Raw genomic sequence first — 13730 nt, forward strand, 5'->3', positions numbered from 1 at the left:
TTGTTTTGTTCACTGCTTTAGCACACTCTGCCAACCCGGATGTTTTAGCCGTGTCTGAATCTTGGCTTAGAAAGACCACCAAAAATTCAGACATTTTCATCCCCAATTTCAAGATTTTCAGACAAGATAGAACGGCCAAAGGGGGCGGTGTTGCAATCTACTGCAAAGATTGCCTGCAGAGTTCTGTTTTACTATCCAGGTCTGTTCCCAAACAATTTGAACTTCTACTTTTAAAAATCCACCTCTCTAAAAACAAGTCTCTCACCGTTGCCGCCTGCTATAGACCACCCTCTGCCCCCAGCTGTGCTCTGGACACTATATGTGAACTGATTGCCCCCCATCTATCTTCAGAGCTCGTGCTGCTAGGCGACCTAAATTTGAACATGCTCAACACCCCAGCCACCCTACAATCTAAGCTTGATGCCCTCAATCTCACACAAATTATCAATGAACCTACCAGGTACCACCCCAATTCCGTAAACACGGGTACCCTCATAGATATCATCCTAACAAACTTGCCCTCCAAATACACCTCTGCTGTTTTCAACCAAGATCTCAGCGATCACTGCCTCATTGCCTGCATCCGTAATGGGTCAGCGGTCAAACGACCTCCACTCATCACTGTCAAACGCTCCCTGAAACACTTCAGCGAGCAGGCCTTTCTAATCGACCTGGCCGGGGTATCCTGGAAGGATATTGATCTCATCCCGTCAGTAGAGGATGCCTGGACATTTTTAAAAAATGCCTTCCTCACCATCTTGAATAAGCATGCCCCATTCAAGAAATTTAGAACCCGGAACAGATATAGCCCTTGGTTCTCTCCTGACCTGACTACCCTTAACCAACAGAAAAACATCCTATGGCGTTCTGCATTAGCATCGAACAGCCCCCGTGATATGCAACTTTTCAGGGAAGCCAGAAACCAATATACACAGGCAGTTAGAACAGCCAAGGCTAGCTTTTTCAAGCAGAAATTTGCTTCCTGCAACACAAATTCAAAAAAGTTCTGGGACACTGTAAAGTCCATGGAGAATAAGAACACCTCCTCCCAGCTTCCAACCGCTCTGAAGATAGGAAACACTGTCACCACCGACAAATCCACTATAATTGAGAATTTCAATAAGCATTTTTCTACGGCTGGCCATGCTTTCCACCTGGCTACCCCTACCCCGGACAACAGCACTGCCCTCCCCTCTGCTACTCGCCCAAGCCTTCCCCATTTCTCTTTCTCCCAAATACAGTCAGCTGATGTTCTAAATGAGCTGCAAAATCTGGACCCTTACAAATCAGCTGGGCTAGATAATCTGGACCCTTTCTTTCTAAAACTATCTGCTGAAATTGTTGCCACCCCTATTACTAGCCTCTTCAACCTCTCTTTCGTGTCGTATGAGATTCCCAAAGATTGGAAAGCAGCTGCGGTTATCCCCCTCTTCAAAGGGGGGGACACTCTTGACCCTAACAGCTACAGACCTATATCTATCCTACCCTGCCTTTCTAAGGTCTTCGAAAGCCAAGTCAACAAACAGATTACCGACCATTTCGAATCCCACCATACCTTCTCCGCTATGCAATCTGGTTTCAGAGCTGGTCATGGGTGCACCTCAGCCACGCTCAAGGTCATAAACAATATCTTAACCGCCATCGATAGGAAACAATACTGTGCAGCCGTATTCATTGACCTGGCCAAGGCTTTTGACTCTGTCAATCACCACATCCTCATCGGCAGACTCGACAGCCTTGGTTTCTCTAATGATTGCCTCGCCTGGTTCACCAACTACTTCTCTGATCGAGTTCAGTGTGTCAAATCGGAGGGTCTGTTGTCCGGGCCTCTGGCAGTCTCTATGGGGGTGCCACAGGGTTAAATTCTTGGACCGACTCTCTTCTCTGTATACATCAATGATGTCGCTCTTGCTGCTGGTGATTCTCTGATCCACCTCTACGCAGACGACACTACTCTGTATACTTCTGGCCCTTCTTTTGACACTGTGTTAACAACCCTCCAGGCGAGCTTCAATGCCATACAACTCTCCTTCCGTGGCCTCCAATTGCTCTTAAATACAAGTAAAACTAAATGCATGCTCTTCAACCGATCGCTGCCTGCACCTGCCCGCCTGTCCAACATCACTACTCTGGACGGCTCTGACTTAGAATATGTGGACAACTACAAATACCTAGGTGTCTGGTTAGACTGTAAACTCTCCTTCCAGACTCACATCAAACATCTCCAATCCAAAGTCAAATCTAGAATTGGCTTCCTATTCCGCAACAAAGCATCCTTTACTCATGCTGCCAAACATACCCTTGTAAAACTGACCATCCTACCAATCCTCGACTTCGGTGATGTCATTTACAAAATAGCCTCCAAAACCCTACTCAATAAATTGGATGCAGTCTATCAGTGCCATCTGTTTTGTCACCAAAGCCCCATATACTACCCACCACTGAGACCTGTACACTCTCGTTGGCTGGCCCTCGCTTCATACTCGTCGCCAAACCCACTGGTTCCAGGTCATCTACAAGACCCTGCTAGGTAAAGTCCCCCCTTATCTCAGCTCGCTGGTCACCATAGCAGCACCTACCTGTAGCACGCGCTCCAGCAGGTATATCTCTCTAGTCACCCCCAAAACCAATTCTTCCTTTGGATGCCTCTCCTTCCAGTTCTCTGCTGCCAATGACTGGAACGAACTACAAAAATCTCTGAAACTGGAAACACTTATCTCCCTCACTAGCTTTAAGCACCAGCTGTCAGAGCAGCTCATAGATTACTGCACCTGTACATAGCCCATCTATAATTTAGCCCAAACAACTACCTCTTTACCTACTGTATTTATTTATTTATTTTGCTCCTTTGCACCCCATTATTTCTGTCTCTACTTTGCGCTTTCTTCCACTGCAAACCAACCATTCCAGTGTTTTTATTTTTTATTTTACTTGCTGTGTTGTATTCACTTCGCCACCATGGCCTTTTTATATTTTTATTTATTTATACATATATTTGTTTGCCTTCACCTCCCTTATCTCACCTCACTTGCTCACATTGTATATAGACTTATTTTTTTCACTGTATTATTGACTATATGTTTGTTTTACTCCATGTGTAACTATGTGTTGTTGTATGTGTCAAACTGCTTTGCTTTATCTTGGCCAGGTCGCAATTGTAAATGAGAACGTGTTCTCAATTTGCCTACCTGGTTAAATAAAGGTTAAATAAAAATAAAATAAATAAAATGAGGCCTACCTGTGCACCTTCCTTTAAGCACCTCTGTTTGAACACCTCTCCTGTCCTTGATCCATTCCACATACAGCCATTTGTGGATCTTTTCAGTGTCCATGTGAAAGATGGTTATTGCGAGGCTGGAAAATGTGTTAAAATGTGTTAACTAAAAACAAATTACCACCCATGTGAAATTAAGTTCTGCAAAGCGTACAGATTTAAGTCTAATAGCATGATATGAAAGTAGACAAACATCAGAGTGTGCGATATGAAGGTATAGTCAGTGGACATTCTGAACCTTGTTTGAGGTCAGTAGGTCACATGACCAAGGAGCTATTGAAATGTTACATTACATTTTTTTAATGTAAAATCTTGTGAGATGAAAATTACTGAGCGGACATTCTGAACCTTTATTGAAGTCACTAGGTCACATGACCAAGGAGCTATTGACATTTTAAATTTAGAAAAATTCATGTAAAAATGTGTGAGACGAAAATTGACTAACTAAAGGGTGTGCAATTTAGAAGGGTAGTCAGTGGACATTCTGAACCTTGTTTGAGTTCAGTAGGTCATATGACCAATGAGCTATTGAAATTCAAAAATGTAAATAAATAATTTAAACTAGTGCTAGATGTAAATCAACAAAAAATAAATGTGTGCAATGTGTGTCAATGCCAGTGTGTCTATGCCAATGCCAGTGTGTCTATGCCATCGGGTTAGCTAGAACCAGTTTTGAACGTTTTAGAAGTAATGTTAAATAGCTATTGAAATTTGAAAATTTTGATTTGTCACTATGTTGACGGCCCCTAACTGCTGTTTGTGGACGTAAGGAAGATTACAGGCGAATATCCGTCGAGTATCCAAACTGAAACTGTCTTTACCTCGGTCTCCAAGTTTACTTTAACATTTAATACGTTAATATATCAATATTTGCGCATAAAGCGGTTCCACCGACATTTATCGAATCATTAATTTTACTGACTCAAAAGATCCCACCATGCAATCGAACAAAATATCTGTCGCGATTTATAAAATTGTCCCGAGAATTCCTGTTTCCATCACAGCTGTCATTATAATTGTTTTATACGCATGGCTGCACTCGCATAAAAACTATGGAAAACTGTTCATGTGCTATCCGGAACGTGGAAACTCGGAAGTTGTAGTTATACACATGCCGTTGTTCAATAATTTAGTAAACCAGGATTTTACTAGTTCCGACAAGTATGTGAATGCTGCATAAAACCTGGGGAATTCCTGAGGATGTCACGTTTTTCCAAAATAGAACCCAGAAGCAGACCAGGACAAGGAGAGCAGGGTGGAGGCGGTAGAAGTCACGAAGCAGGTCAGCATCAAGGATCTGACGCCGAGGAATCCAACTCCTCTCCTCTGGACCATATCCTTCCCAATCCACGAGATACTGGAACCCTCGACCCCGCCGTCTGGAGTCCATGATGCGGCGCACCGTGTAGGCAGGACCACCTCCGATCATCCGAGGAGGAGGGGGAAACAGAGGACTGAGGAGAACCGGCTTGAGGCAGGAGACATGAAAGGTGGGGTGTACTCTAAGCGTTGCAGGCAACTTGAGTCGGACCACAACAGAATTAATGATTCTCTCCACCACAAACGGACCAATGAACTTCGGTGACAGTTTCCTCGACTCAGTCCGTAGAGGAAGATCCCGGGTAGCCAACCAAACCTTATCTCCGACGGTATAAGCGGGTGCAGGAATACGGCGACGATTCGCCTGGATCTGATACCGGTCAGAAACTCTAAGGAGGGCCTTCCTGGCCCGATGCCAGGTCCGGTGGCAACGACGAATGTGGGTCTGGACAGAGGGAACCGAGAGATCCCGCTCCTGAGAAGGAAACAAGGGAGGTTGGTAACCGTACAGGCACTGGAAGGGAGACATCCCAGTGGCAGATGAAGGGAGAGTATTATGAGCATACTCGACCCAGGGTAATTGAGAGGACCAAGAGGTGGGATCAGAGGAAACAAGACAGCGCAGCGTGGACTCCATCTTCTGGTTGGCTCTCTCCGCCTGACCATTAGATTGGGGGTGAAATCCAGATGTGAGACTGACTGTTGCTCCAATGGCCAAACAGAAGGATCTCCAGGCAGCAGAGGTAAACTGAGGACCACGGTCAGAAACAATGTCACTGGGCAACCCGTGGACCCTGAAAACCTCCCTAACCAGGATCTCGGACGTCTCAGTGGCAGATGGAAGCTTGGAGAGGGGGACAAAGTGAGCAAACTTGCTGAATCTGTCCACAATGGTCAAAATGACCGTGTTCCCAACAGAAGAGGGCAACCCCGTGACAAAGTCCAGGGCCAGATGCGACCAAGGTCGCCGGGGAATAGGTAGGGGGTGAAGAAGCCCAGAGCTGGGCCGATTGTTACTCTTATTCTGCGCACAAACAGGACAAGCGGCAACAAACCTCCGGGTATCTTCTCCCATGGCAGGCCACCAAAATCGTCTGCGCAGTAGCGCCATAGTCCGAGCAACGCCAGGGTGACAAGCTATCTTGCTGGCGTGGGACCACTGAAGGACAGCAGAACGGACCGACTCAGGCACGAACAGCCGACCGGGTGGACCGTTTCCGGGGCCGGGCTGCGTCCGAAGGGCCGCCATCACATCCTCCTCAATCCTCCATGTAACGGCTCCCACGACAAAGTTCTGGGGAAGAATCGTCTCAATCTTGGCCCCACTCTCCTCCGTCTTGGAGAACATCCGGGACAAGGCGTCCGCCTTGCCGTTCTTCGACCCAGGTCGGAACGTCAGGGAAAAATTGAAACGTCAAAAAAACAAAGCCCACCTGGCCTGACAGGAGTTGAGACGTTTAGCCGATTGCACGTAAGCCAGATTCTTGTGGTCAGTCCAGACCACAAACGGTTGCTCCGCTCCCTCCAACCAGTGACGCCACTCCTCCAAGGCAAGCTTCACAGCGAGAAGCTCCCGGTTACCCACATCGTAGTTTCTCTCTGCTGGTGAAAGACGACAAGAGTAGAAGGCGCAGGGATGGAGTTTACCGTCAGTGGAGCTACGCTGGGACAGGATGGCGCCCACCTCCACATCAGACGTCCACCTCAACAACAAACTGACGGGAAGTGTCAGGTTGAGAGAGAATCGGGGCGTTGGTGAATCGGCTCTTCAAGTCCAGAAATGCTCGGTCTGCCTCAGAAGTCCAACAGAAATCTCTGGAGCAAGACGTCAGGGCAGTTAAAGGGGCGGCCACCCGGCTGTAATCCCGGATAAACCTCCGATAGAAGTTCGCAAACCCCAGGAATCTCTGGAGCTGCAATCTCGTACCGGGCTGGACCCAATCCCGAACCACCCGAACCTTCTCTTGGTCCATCTTGATCTCTCCCCTGGAGATGATGTACCCGAGGAAGGACGTAGTGTGGGCGTGAAAATCACACTTTTCAGCCTTCACGAACAGGCGGTTCTCCAATAACCGCTGCAGGACCTGCTTGACATGCTGGACGTGGCTAGAAGGCTCCCTCGAGAAGATGAGGATATCATCCAGGTAAACGAACACAAAAATACCAATCATATCTCTCAGCACGTCATTCACCATACTTTGGAACACAGCAGGAGCGTTGGTCAGTCCAAACGGCATCACCTGGTACTCGAAATGTCCCATAGGTGTATTGAACCCAGTCAACCACTCGTCCCCCTCCTTGATCCGAACCAAATGATAAGCATTGCGTAGGTCAAGCTTCGTAAACACCGTAGCACCCTGTAAAGAGTCGAACGCAGAGCTCATCAAGGGCAGGGGATACTTGTTTTTGACCGTAATATCATTCAACCCCCGATAATCAATACACGGTCGAAGAGAGCCATCCTTCTTGCTCACAAAAAAGAATCCTGCTCCCAGGGGTGATGACGAGGGGCGAATGAGACCTGCAGCTAGAGACTCCTTGATGTAGGTCTCCAAGGCTTCACGCTCAGGTCGAGAGATACTGTATAACCGTCCCTTGGGAAAGGCAGCTCCAGGGAACAGATTAATCGCACAGTCATAAGGTCGGTGGGGAGGAAGTGACATAGCCTTCTGCTTACTGAATACTTCACCCAAATCGTGATATGTTTCTGGAACCAGGGACAAATCAGGGGGAGCAGACTCACTGACCTGACTGGGAACAGCATGAGAACAGGCAGTCCTAAGACAGTTAGCATGACACTCAATGCTCCAACTAGTTACCTTACCCGTCACCCAATCAAACGAGGGATTGTGTTCTTTCAGCCAGGGGTAACAGAGAACCAGAGGAACATGGGGCGAGGGCAGAATGAAGAAGGAGATAACCTCTGAATGATTCCCCGACAACAACATCTTAACCGGTTCAGTCCTCATAGTGATCCGTGCCAGACTACTGCCGTTCAGAGTGGTTGCTTCAATGGCTTTCGGCAATTGCTCCTTGGAAAGCCCCAGCTGTTCCACCAAGTCGGCATCAATAAAGCTGCCATCGGCACCTGAATCAATAAAAGCGTTCATCGCTAAACTCTGATTCTTATGCATAAGGGTCGCAGGAAAACGGGGTCTGACATGGTTCTTGAGAGGTTGAAACTTGCTCGCTAAAAGACCTCCCAAAACTAGCGAGCCGGGCAGTTTAACGGACGCTGAGTACAAGCGGAGATGTAATGTCCCGAGCTACCACAGTAGAGGCAGCTGTCTCACGTCTACGTTGGCGCTCCTCCTTAGTTAACCCGTGTCGCCCCACTAGCATGGGTTCAGGATCTGGAGGCAAGACCCCTCCACTAATCCCGTGTGGGGAATAATGATCAACACGTTCTGGTCCACTTCCTGACCCGAATGGTAACCGAGTTGCTGATTGATTGGACGGACCCCACTGCTTCTCTCTCCTTCTCTCTCGGACTCTATTATCTACCCGAATAGATAATGTGACCAAACTGTCTAGGTCACTAGGCTCTGGATAGGAGATCAGCTCGTCCTTGAGTTGCTCCGACAACCCCTGGTAAAAAGCCGCTTGTAGTGACTCCTCATTCCAACCACTCTCCACAGCCAATGTCCTGAATTCGATCACAAAGTCTGCCACACTGCGAGCTCCTTGGCGAAGAGAGAACAAACGTTTAGCTGCGTCCTTACCTCAGACTGGATGGTCAAAAAGCTTTCTCATCTCTGCCGTGAACTCCTGGTATGACGCCATGCAGGTGTCCTGTCGTTCCCAAACGGCTGAAGCCCATTCCAGAGCTCTACCACGCAGCAGTTCAATCACAAAAGCTATCCTAGTCTGATCTGTGGCGTATGAGTAGGGCTGCAGATCAAAAACGAACCCACACTGCATAAGAAATGAATGGCATCCTCCCAAATCCCCCTCGTACTTATCAGGCGTCGGAACCTTGGGCTCACGGAAAGAACCCGCTCCAGAATCGGCAGGTGAGATGGGTGAAACAGGTGGTGGATAACCCGCCGGCAAACTGAGCTGATCCTGGATACTCGTCAAGCTAGCAGATAAGTTCCGGACTGAACCCGCTATCTCCTGTAGCGCCGTGTTGTGTTGTCCCAATATCTTCCCCTGCTGGGTAATGGCATGGCAAACGGAGTCCAGGTCCGCTGGGTTCATCCTTGGCCGGATCGTTCTGTCACGTTTTTCCAAAATAGAACCCAGAAGCAGACCAGGACAAGGAGAGTAGGAAGAAGGTGAGTATTTATTTACAAGTGTAAATGTAGAGGTAGAAAGATCCAGGTGGCGGAGCGGGCAGCGGCGGTGAGTTGATGGGAGTGAATAGGTAGATCCAAGGGAGTAGCGGAAGCCACCGATGACCAGGCAGGAATGGGGTAAGTGATCCGGGTGAATAACTGTAGACAGAACAAACGGAGGTAAGTTCAAGGCAAGCAAGATGTACAAAACAACAAAACAAACTCTATCAAGCTGGAGGCTGATACGCTGGCACAACATACTGTAACGACCCGGTATTGTGTTCTGTGTTTGTGGGTGTGTTATGGTTCTCATGGCTACTAGCAGGGGTTAAATATGTCAGGACAGATGGAAAGGTTGGGGGGGTATGATGGGTAATCCCGCGGGGTTTGGAAATGCATAAATAGGGATTACTGTCTCATCTTTATTTCTTTCTGTTTGGGGCCTTGATCTGTTCCTATGAGAGTGACCCTTAACTCGACATGGTAAAGTTGTGTACGTTCGGCATTTAGCGGCGTGGGCTGTGGCCGGAACAATAGCCCAGTTTAGGAATAAACCTGTGTTCTGACCTGCACACCTAGAGTCCGTCTCTTTTCCCTTTATGACCCAGCCGGGTCATTACATTGGTGTCAGAAGTGCTTTCGAACTACGGGATCGAGACTAGGCGAGTTAGCTGTTCAGTATAGGCCGGGTTGGCTTTAGCGTGACTCGCATCTACGGTCATGATGCTTGGGGCGAGGCGGAAAATTAAGGAAGAGTCGGACAAAGTGTCCGTTGTGGGCTCGGGGGTACCCGGTCGGGAGGGTCAGGCGGCGACTGCCGTAGAAAAGCTGGAGAGCCACATGGCGGGAGTTAAATTGTCAGTCAGCAAGATGGCAGAACTGGCGGGTTTTCCTTCACACCGCTCGAGAGCAGACGTCACGGCGACGGGGATATCGACGTCACCGGGTGCGGAAATGGCTGGGCCTGCTTATGTAAACAGAGATGGCAGCGACCTATTGCCATTAGCCACGGTAGCGGCTAAACTACCAAAGTTCAATGGACAAGGTAAATGGGAAGTTTTTTTCACTCAATTCGAGTTGTTGGCTAGAGCCGGGAGGTGGTCTGACGAGATGAAAGCGTTACAGCTTGCCCTGAGCCTGGCAGAGGAGGCGTCGGAATGCCTGCTAACGCTAGCCCCGGACGAGAGGGGCGACTACGGTGCGCTAGTGGAGGCATTGGGGGGCCGTTTCGGCAGCGACGCGCAGCCCAACATGCTGCGGATTGAACTGTGTAACAAAAAGAGACTTCAGGGGGAATCATTAAAGGCGTTGGCAAGTGGTATTCTGAGCCTGACCAGGCGGGCTTATGCAACTATGCCGATTGGGGTGCAAGACGAGCTGGCACGGGACAGTTTTATTAGAGCGCTCTCTTCCACCGAACTGGGTAAGCATGTTCAGATGGCGGACCCACCATCTCTGCGGGCTGCAGTGGAGATAGCCAGGAAGAGGGAGCTGATCTGGGGTGAGGGAGTGAGAGTGGAAGTCGCCAGTCAACCAGAGGTGAGAGCAGCGGTGGCTGGGGTGCCAGGGGTCACAAAACCAGAGTGGGTTGACGAGTTGGGCGGGCTAGTCAAGACTGCTTCACTTGTCATGGAGAGGGGCTCCAGGCAACGTCGCCCAACCCCCCGCCCCCGAACCCACTGTAAGCAAAGGAGGTACCCAGCAGCGCAGACAAGAGGGTGGGGACCTGCTCCCCCAGGGTGTAGCTGCCGCCGTGTTTCCTAGTCCGGTAGTTGTGGTGGGACGTACCACCGTTGGGGACTTCTGCAATGTCATCGTCAAGGTAGAGGGGGTGGAATGTTTGGCCCTGGTCGAAACGGGCTCTACAGTAACCCTGGTGAGACCAGACATACTACCTGTTGGGGTGCGGGTGGAGCCGACCCTTGTCCAGCTACGGACTGTCACGGGGGAGCTAGCCCCCATGTTAGGGAAGTGTCAGCTATCTGTGACTGTGGGGGGGAGAACTGTGGGGTGTCCGGTGTGGGTAGCAGCGGTGCAGGACCCCTGTATACTGGGAATGGACTTTTTGAAAAACTGTGGGGCTCAGTTGGACTTAGCGTCGGGCACTTTGAGGCTGTCGGGGGGGCCCACAGTGGGAATGTCGCCTTCGGGAGGGCCAGCAGGGGGCAGGGCTGTCCCTCCGTCTTCCTCCAAGCTTGCAGAAACTCCACCGGTCATCCCGGCTGCTCCCTTGGTCGTTGTGCCATCCCAGCAGCTGTCTCCGGCGGCGACGGCCTTCACTCCCCATCATGGTGCAAGCACAGGCAGCCCAGTAGCCCAAAACACACTGGCTCCTTCACCCCATCAGCCCGACGGGGGGAAGGAGGAAGCTATCGACGCCGTTGAGGCTGTGTGGCTGAAGAACTGTCAGGGTCTGGATGAGGGACAACAGAGACAGTTAAAGCAGCTGCTGTTGGACTTTAAAGATAGCTTCGCTTGGGGGGAAGATGAGGTAGGACAAACGCACCTAGTTCAGCACGAAATAGACACTGGGGACGCCCGACCCATTAAAATTCGGCCCCGTCGTATTCCCCTTGCCAGGAGGGAAGCAGCAGACACAGCTATTGTTGACATGTTGCGGGCTGATTTCATTGAGCCATCAGATAGCCCATGGTCCGCGCCGGTCGTCATGGTGCCTAAGAAAGGGGGTAAACTTAGGTTTTGTGTTGACTACAGGGGCCTAAATTCTGTCACCACTAAAGACTCTTATCCCCTACCGAGGATTGATGAGTCGCTAGACCACGTGAGAGGGTCCTCGTGGTTCTCCTCCCTTGATCTGCGCAGTGGCTACTGGCAGGTGCCCCTCTCGCCAGGGGCACGTGAAAAAACGGCCTTCTCCACAGATAGGGGCCATTGGCAGTTCAAGGTGCTGTGCTTCGGGCTCTGTAATGCTCCTGCCACCTTTGAGAGGCTCATGGACAGAGTGCTGGCGGGGGTTCCGAGAGACGAGTGTGTTGTGTACCTAGACGACATATTGGTGCACGGCACATCGTTTGAGGGGGCACTGGGGGCAATTAGGCGAGTGTTGGAGAGGATCTCGGGGGCGGGGCTAAAATTACATCCGGGAAAGTGCCATTTCATGCAAAGGGAGGTGGCGTTCCTGGGGAATCAGCTGGGTGGTGAGGGCATCAGCACGATGCCAGACAAAGTAGAGGCTGTGAGGGGGTGGCCAGTTCCAGGGGGGAAAAAAAAGGTTAAGAGCTTCCTGGGGCTGGCATCCTACTATCGTAGGTTTGTGAAGGGGTTTGCGGGGGTAGCGGCTCCTTTGAACCACCTTCTCAAGGAGCACACTGTTTTTCAGTGGACCGAAGAGCACCAGCGGGCGTTTGAGGCCCTCAAACGTGCCCTGATGGAGGCCCCTGTCCTGGCCTCACCAGACCCGAACCGTCCGTTCATCCTGGACACCGACGCAAGCAATGAGGGTTTGGGGGCTGTGCTGGCTCAGCGTGGCCCTGATGGGGAACACGTAGTAGCTTATTACAGCAGAACTTTTGATAAGGCTGAAAAACGCTACTGCGTGACAAGGAGAGAGCTTTTGGCTGTCGTGGCAGCAGTACGCCATTTCAAGTACTACCTGGGGGGCCTGCCGTTTGTGGTCCGGACGGATCACTCCGCCCTGCAGTGGCTTCTCTCCTTCAAGGAGCCAGAGGGTCAGATTGTCCGCTGGCTGGAGGAGCTGCAACCCTACGACTTCCAGGTGGAGCACAGAGCCGGCCTTCGCCACAGCAATGCAGACACCTTGTCCCGCCGCCCGTGTGCTGAGGATGGCTGTGGGTACTGCGCCAAACGGGTGGAGCGAGAGAGAGAACTGTGCAGGGAGGAGGGAGTCACCGCCACGGTGAGTCAGCTGAGTGTGACAGAGTGCCGGGAGCTTGAGGCTGTGGACGTTGGGGAGTGGAGGCGTCGCCAGGAGGAGGACGCAGAGCTGCGTCCTGTGCTGCGGTGGGTGGAAGAGAGAAGACGACCGCCGTGGGGGGAAGTAGCCACTCTATCACCAGTCACCAAAGGACTGTGGGCTAAATTCACAGTCCTTAGAGTGGCTGAGGGAGTGCTCCAGAGGGGGTGGAAAAAGCCAGCGACTGGAGAAATTACGTGGCAGGTAGTGGTGCCCAAAAGGCTGCAGGGGAGCGTGTTACAGCAGCTTCATGGGGGAGTAGGCGCAGGGCATTTTGGGGTCTCCAAAACGTTAAAGCGCGTGCGTAAAGGCTTCTATTGGGCCAGGCACAGGAGGGATGTTGAGGACTTTTGTAGGCAGTGCGACGAGTGTGCTGCTAAAAAAGGACCTCCAGGTCAGTCACACGCCCTCCTACAACAATTCCCAGTACGGGAGCCCATGGAGAGACTGGGGGTAGACATAGTAGGGCCGTTTCCAACCACAGACAGCGGTAACAGGTGGATTCTAACCGCTATGGACTACTTCACCAAGTGGCCGGAGGCTTACGCTCTCCCAGACCAGGAGGCGGAGACAGTAGCTGATGCGTTGGTGGGGGGAATAATCAGTCGGTTTGGGGTGCCACAGTCTATTCACAGCGACCAGGGGAGAAACTTCGAGTCACGGGTGTTCTCAGAGTTGTGTAGACGGTTAGGCGCGGAGAAGACGCGCACTACTCCGCTTCACCCCCAGAGTGATGGGCTGGTGGAAAGATTTAACAGAACATTAGCACAGCAGCTGGCCATCGTTACCTCAAAACACCAGAGAGATTGGGACACCCACTTACCGTTTATTCTTATGGCGTGTAGGTCGGCTGTTCAAGAATCGACTGCGTGCTCCCCAGCACTACTAATGTTAGGTCGTGAGTTGCGCACCCCAGCCGAACTGA

Source organism: Salvelinus alpinus, chromosome 38 (genome assembly GCF_045679555.1).
Source record: "Salvelinus alpinus chromosome 38, SLU_Salpinus.1, whole genome shotgun sequence".
NCBI lineage: Eukaryota > Metazoa > Chordata > Actinopteri > Salmoniformes > Salmonidae > Salvelinus > Salvelinus alpinus.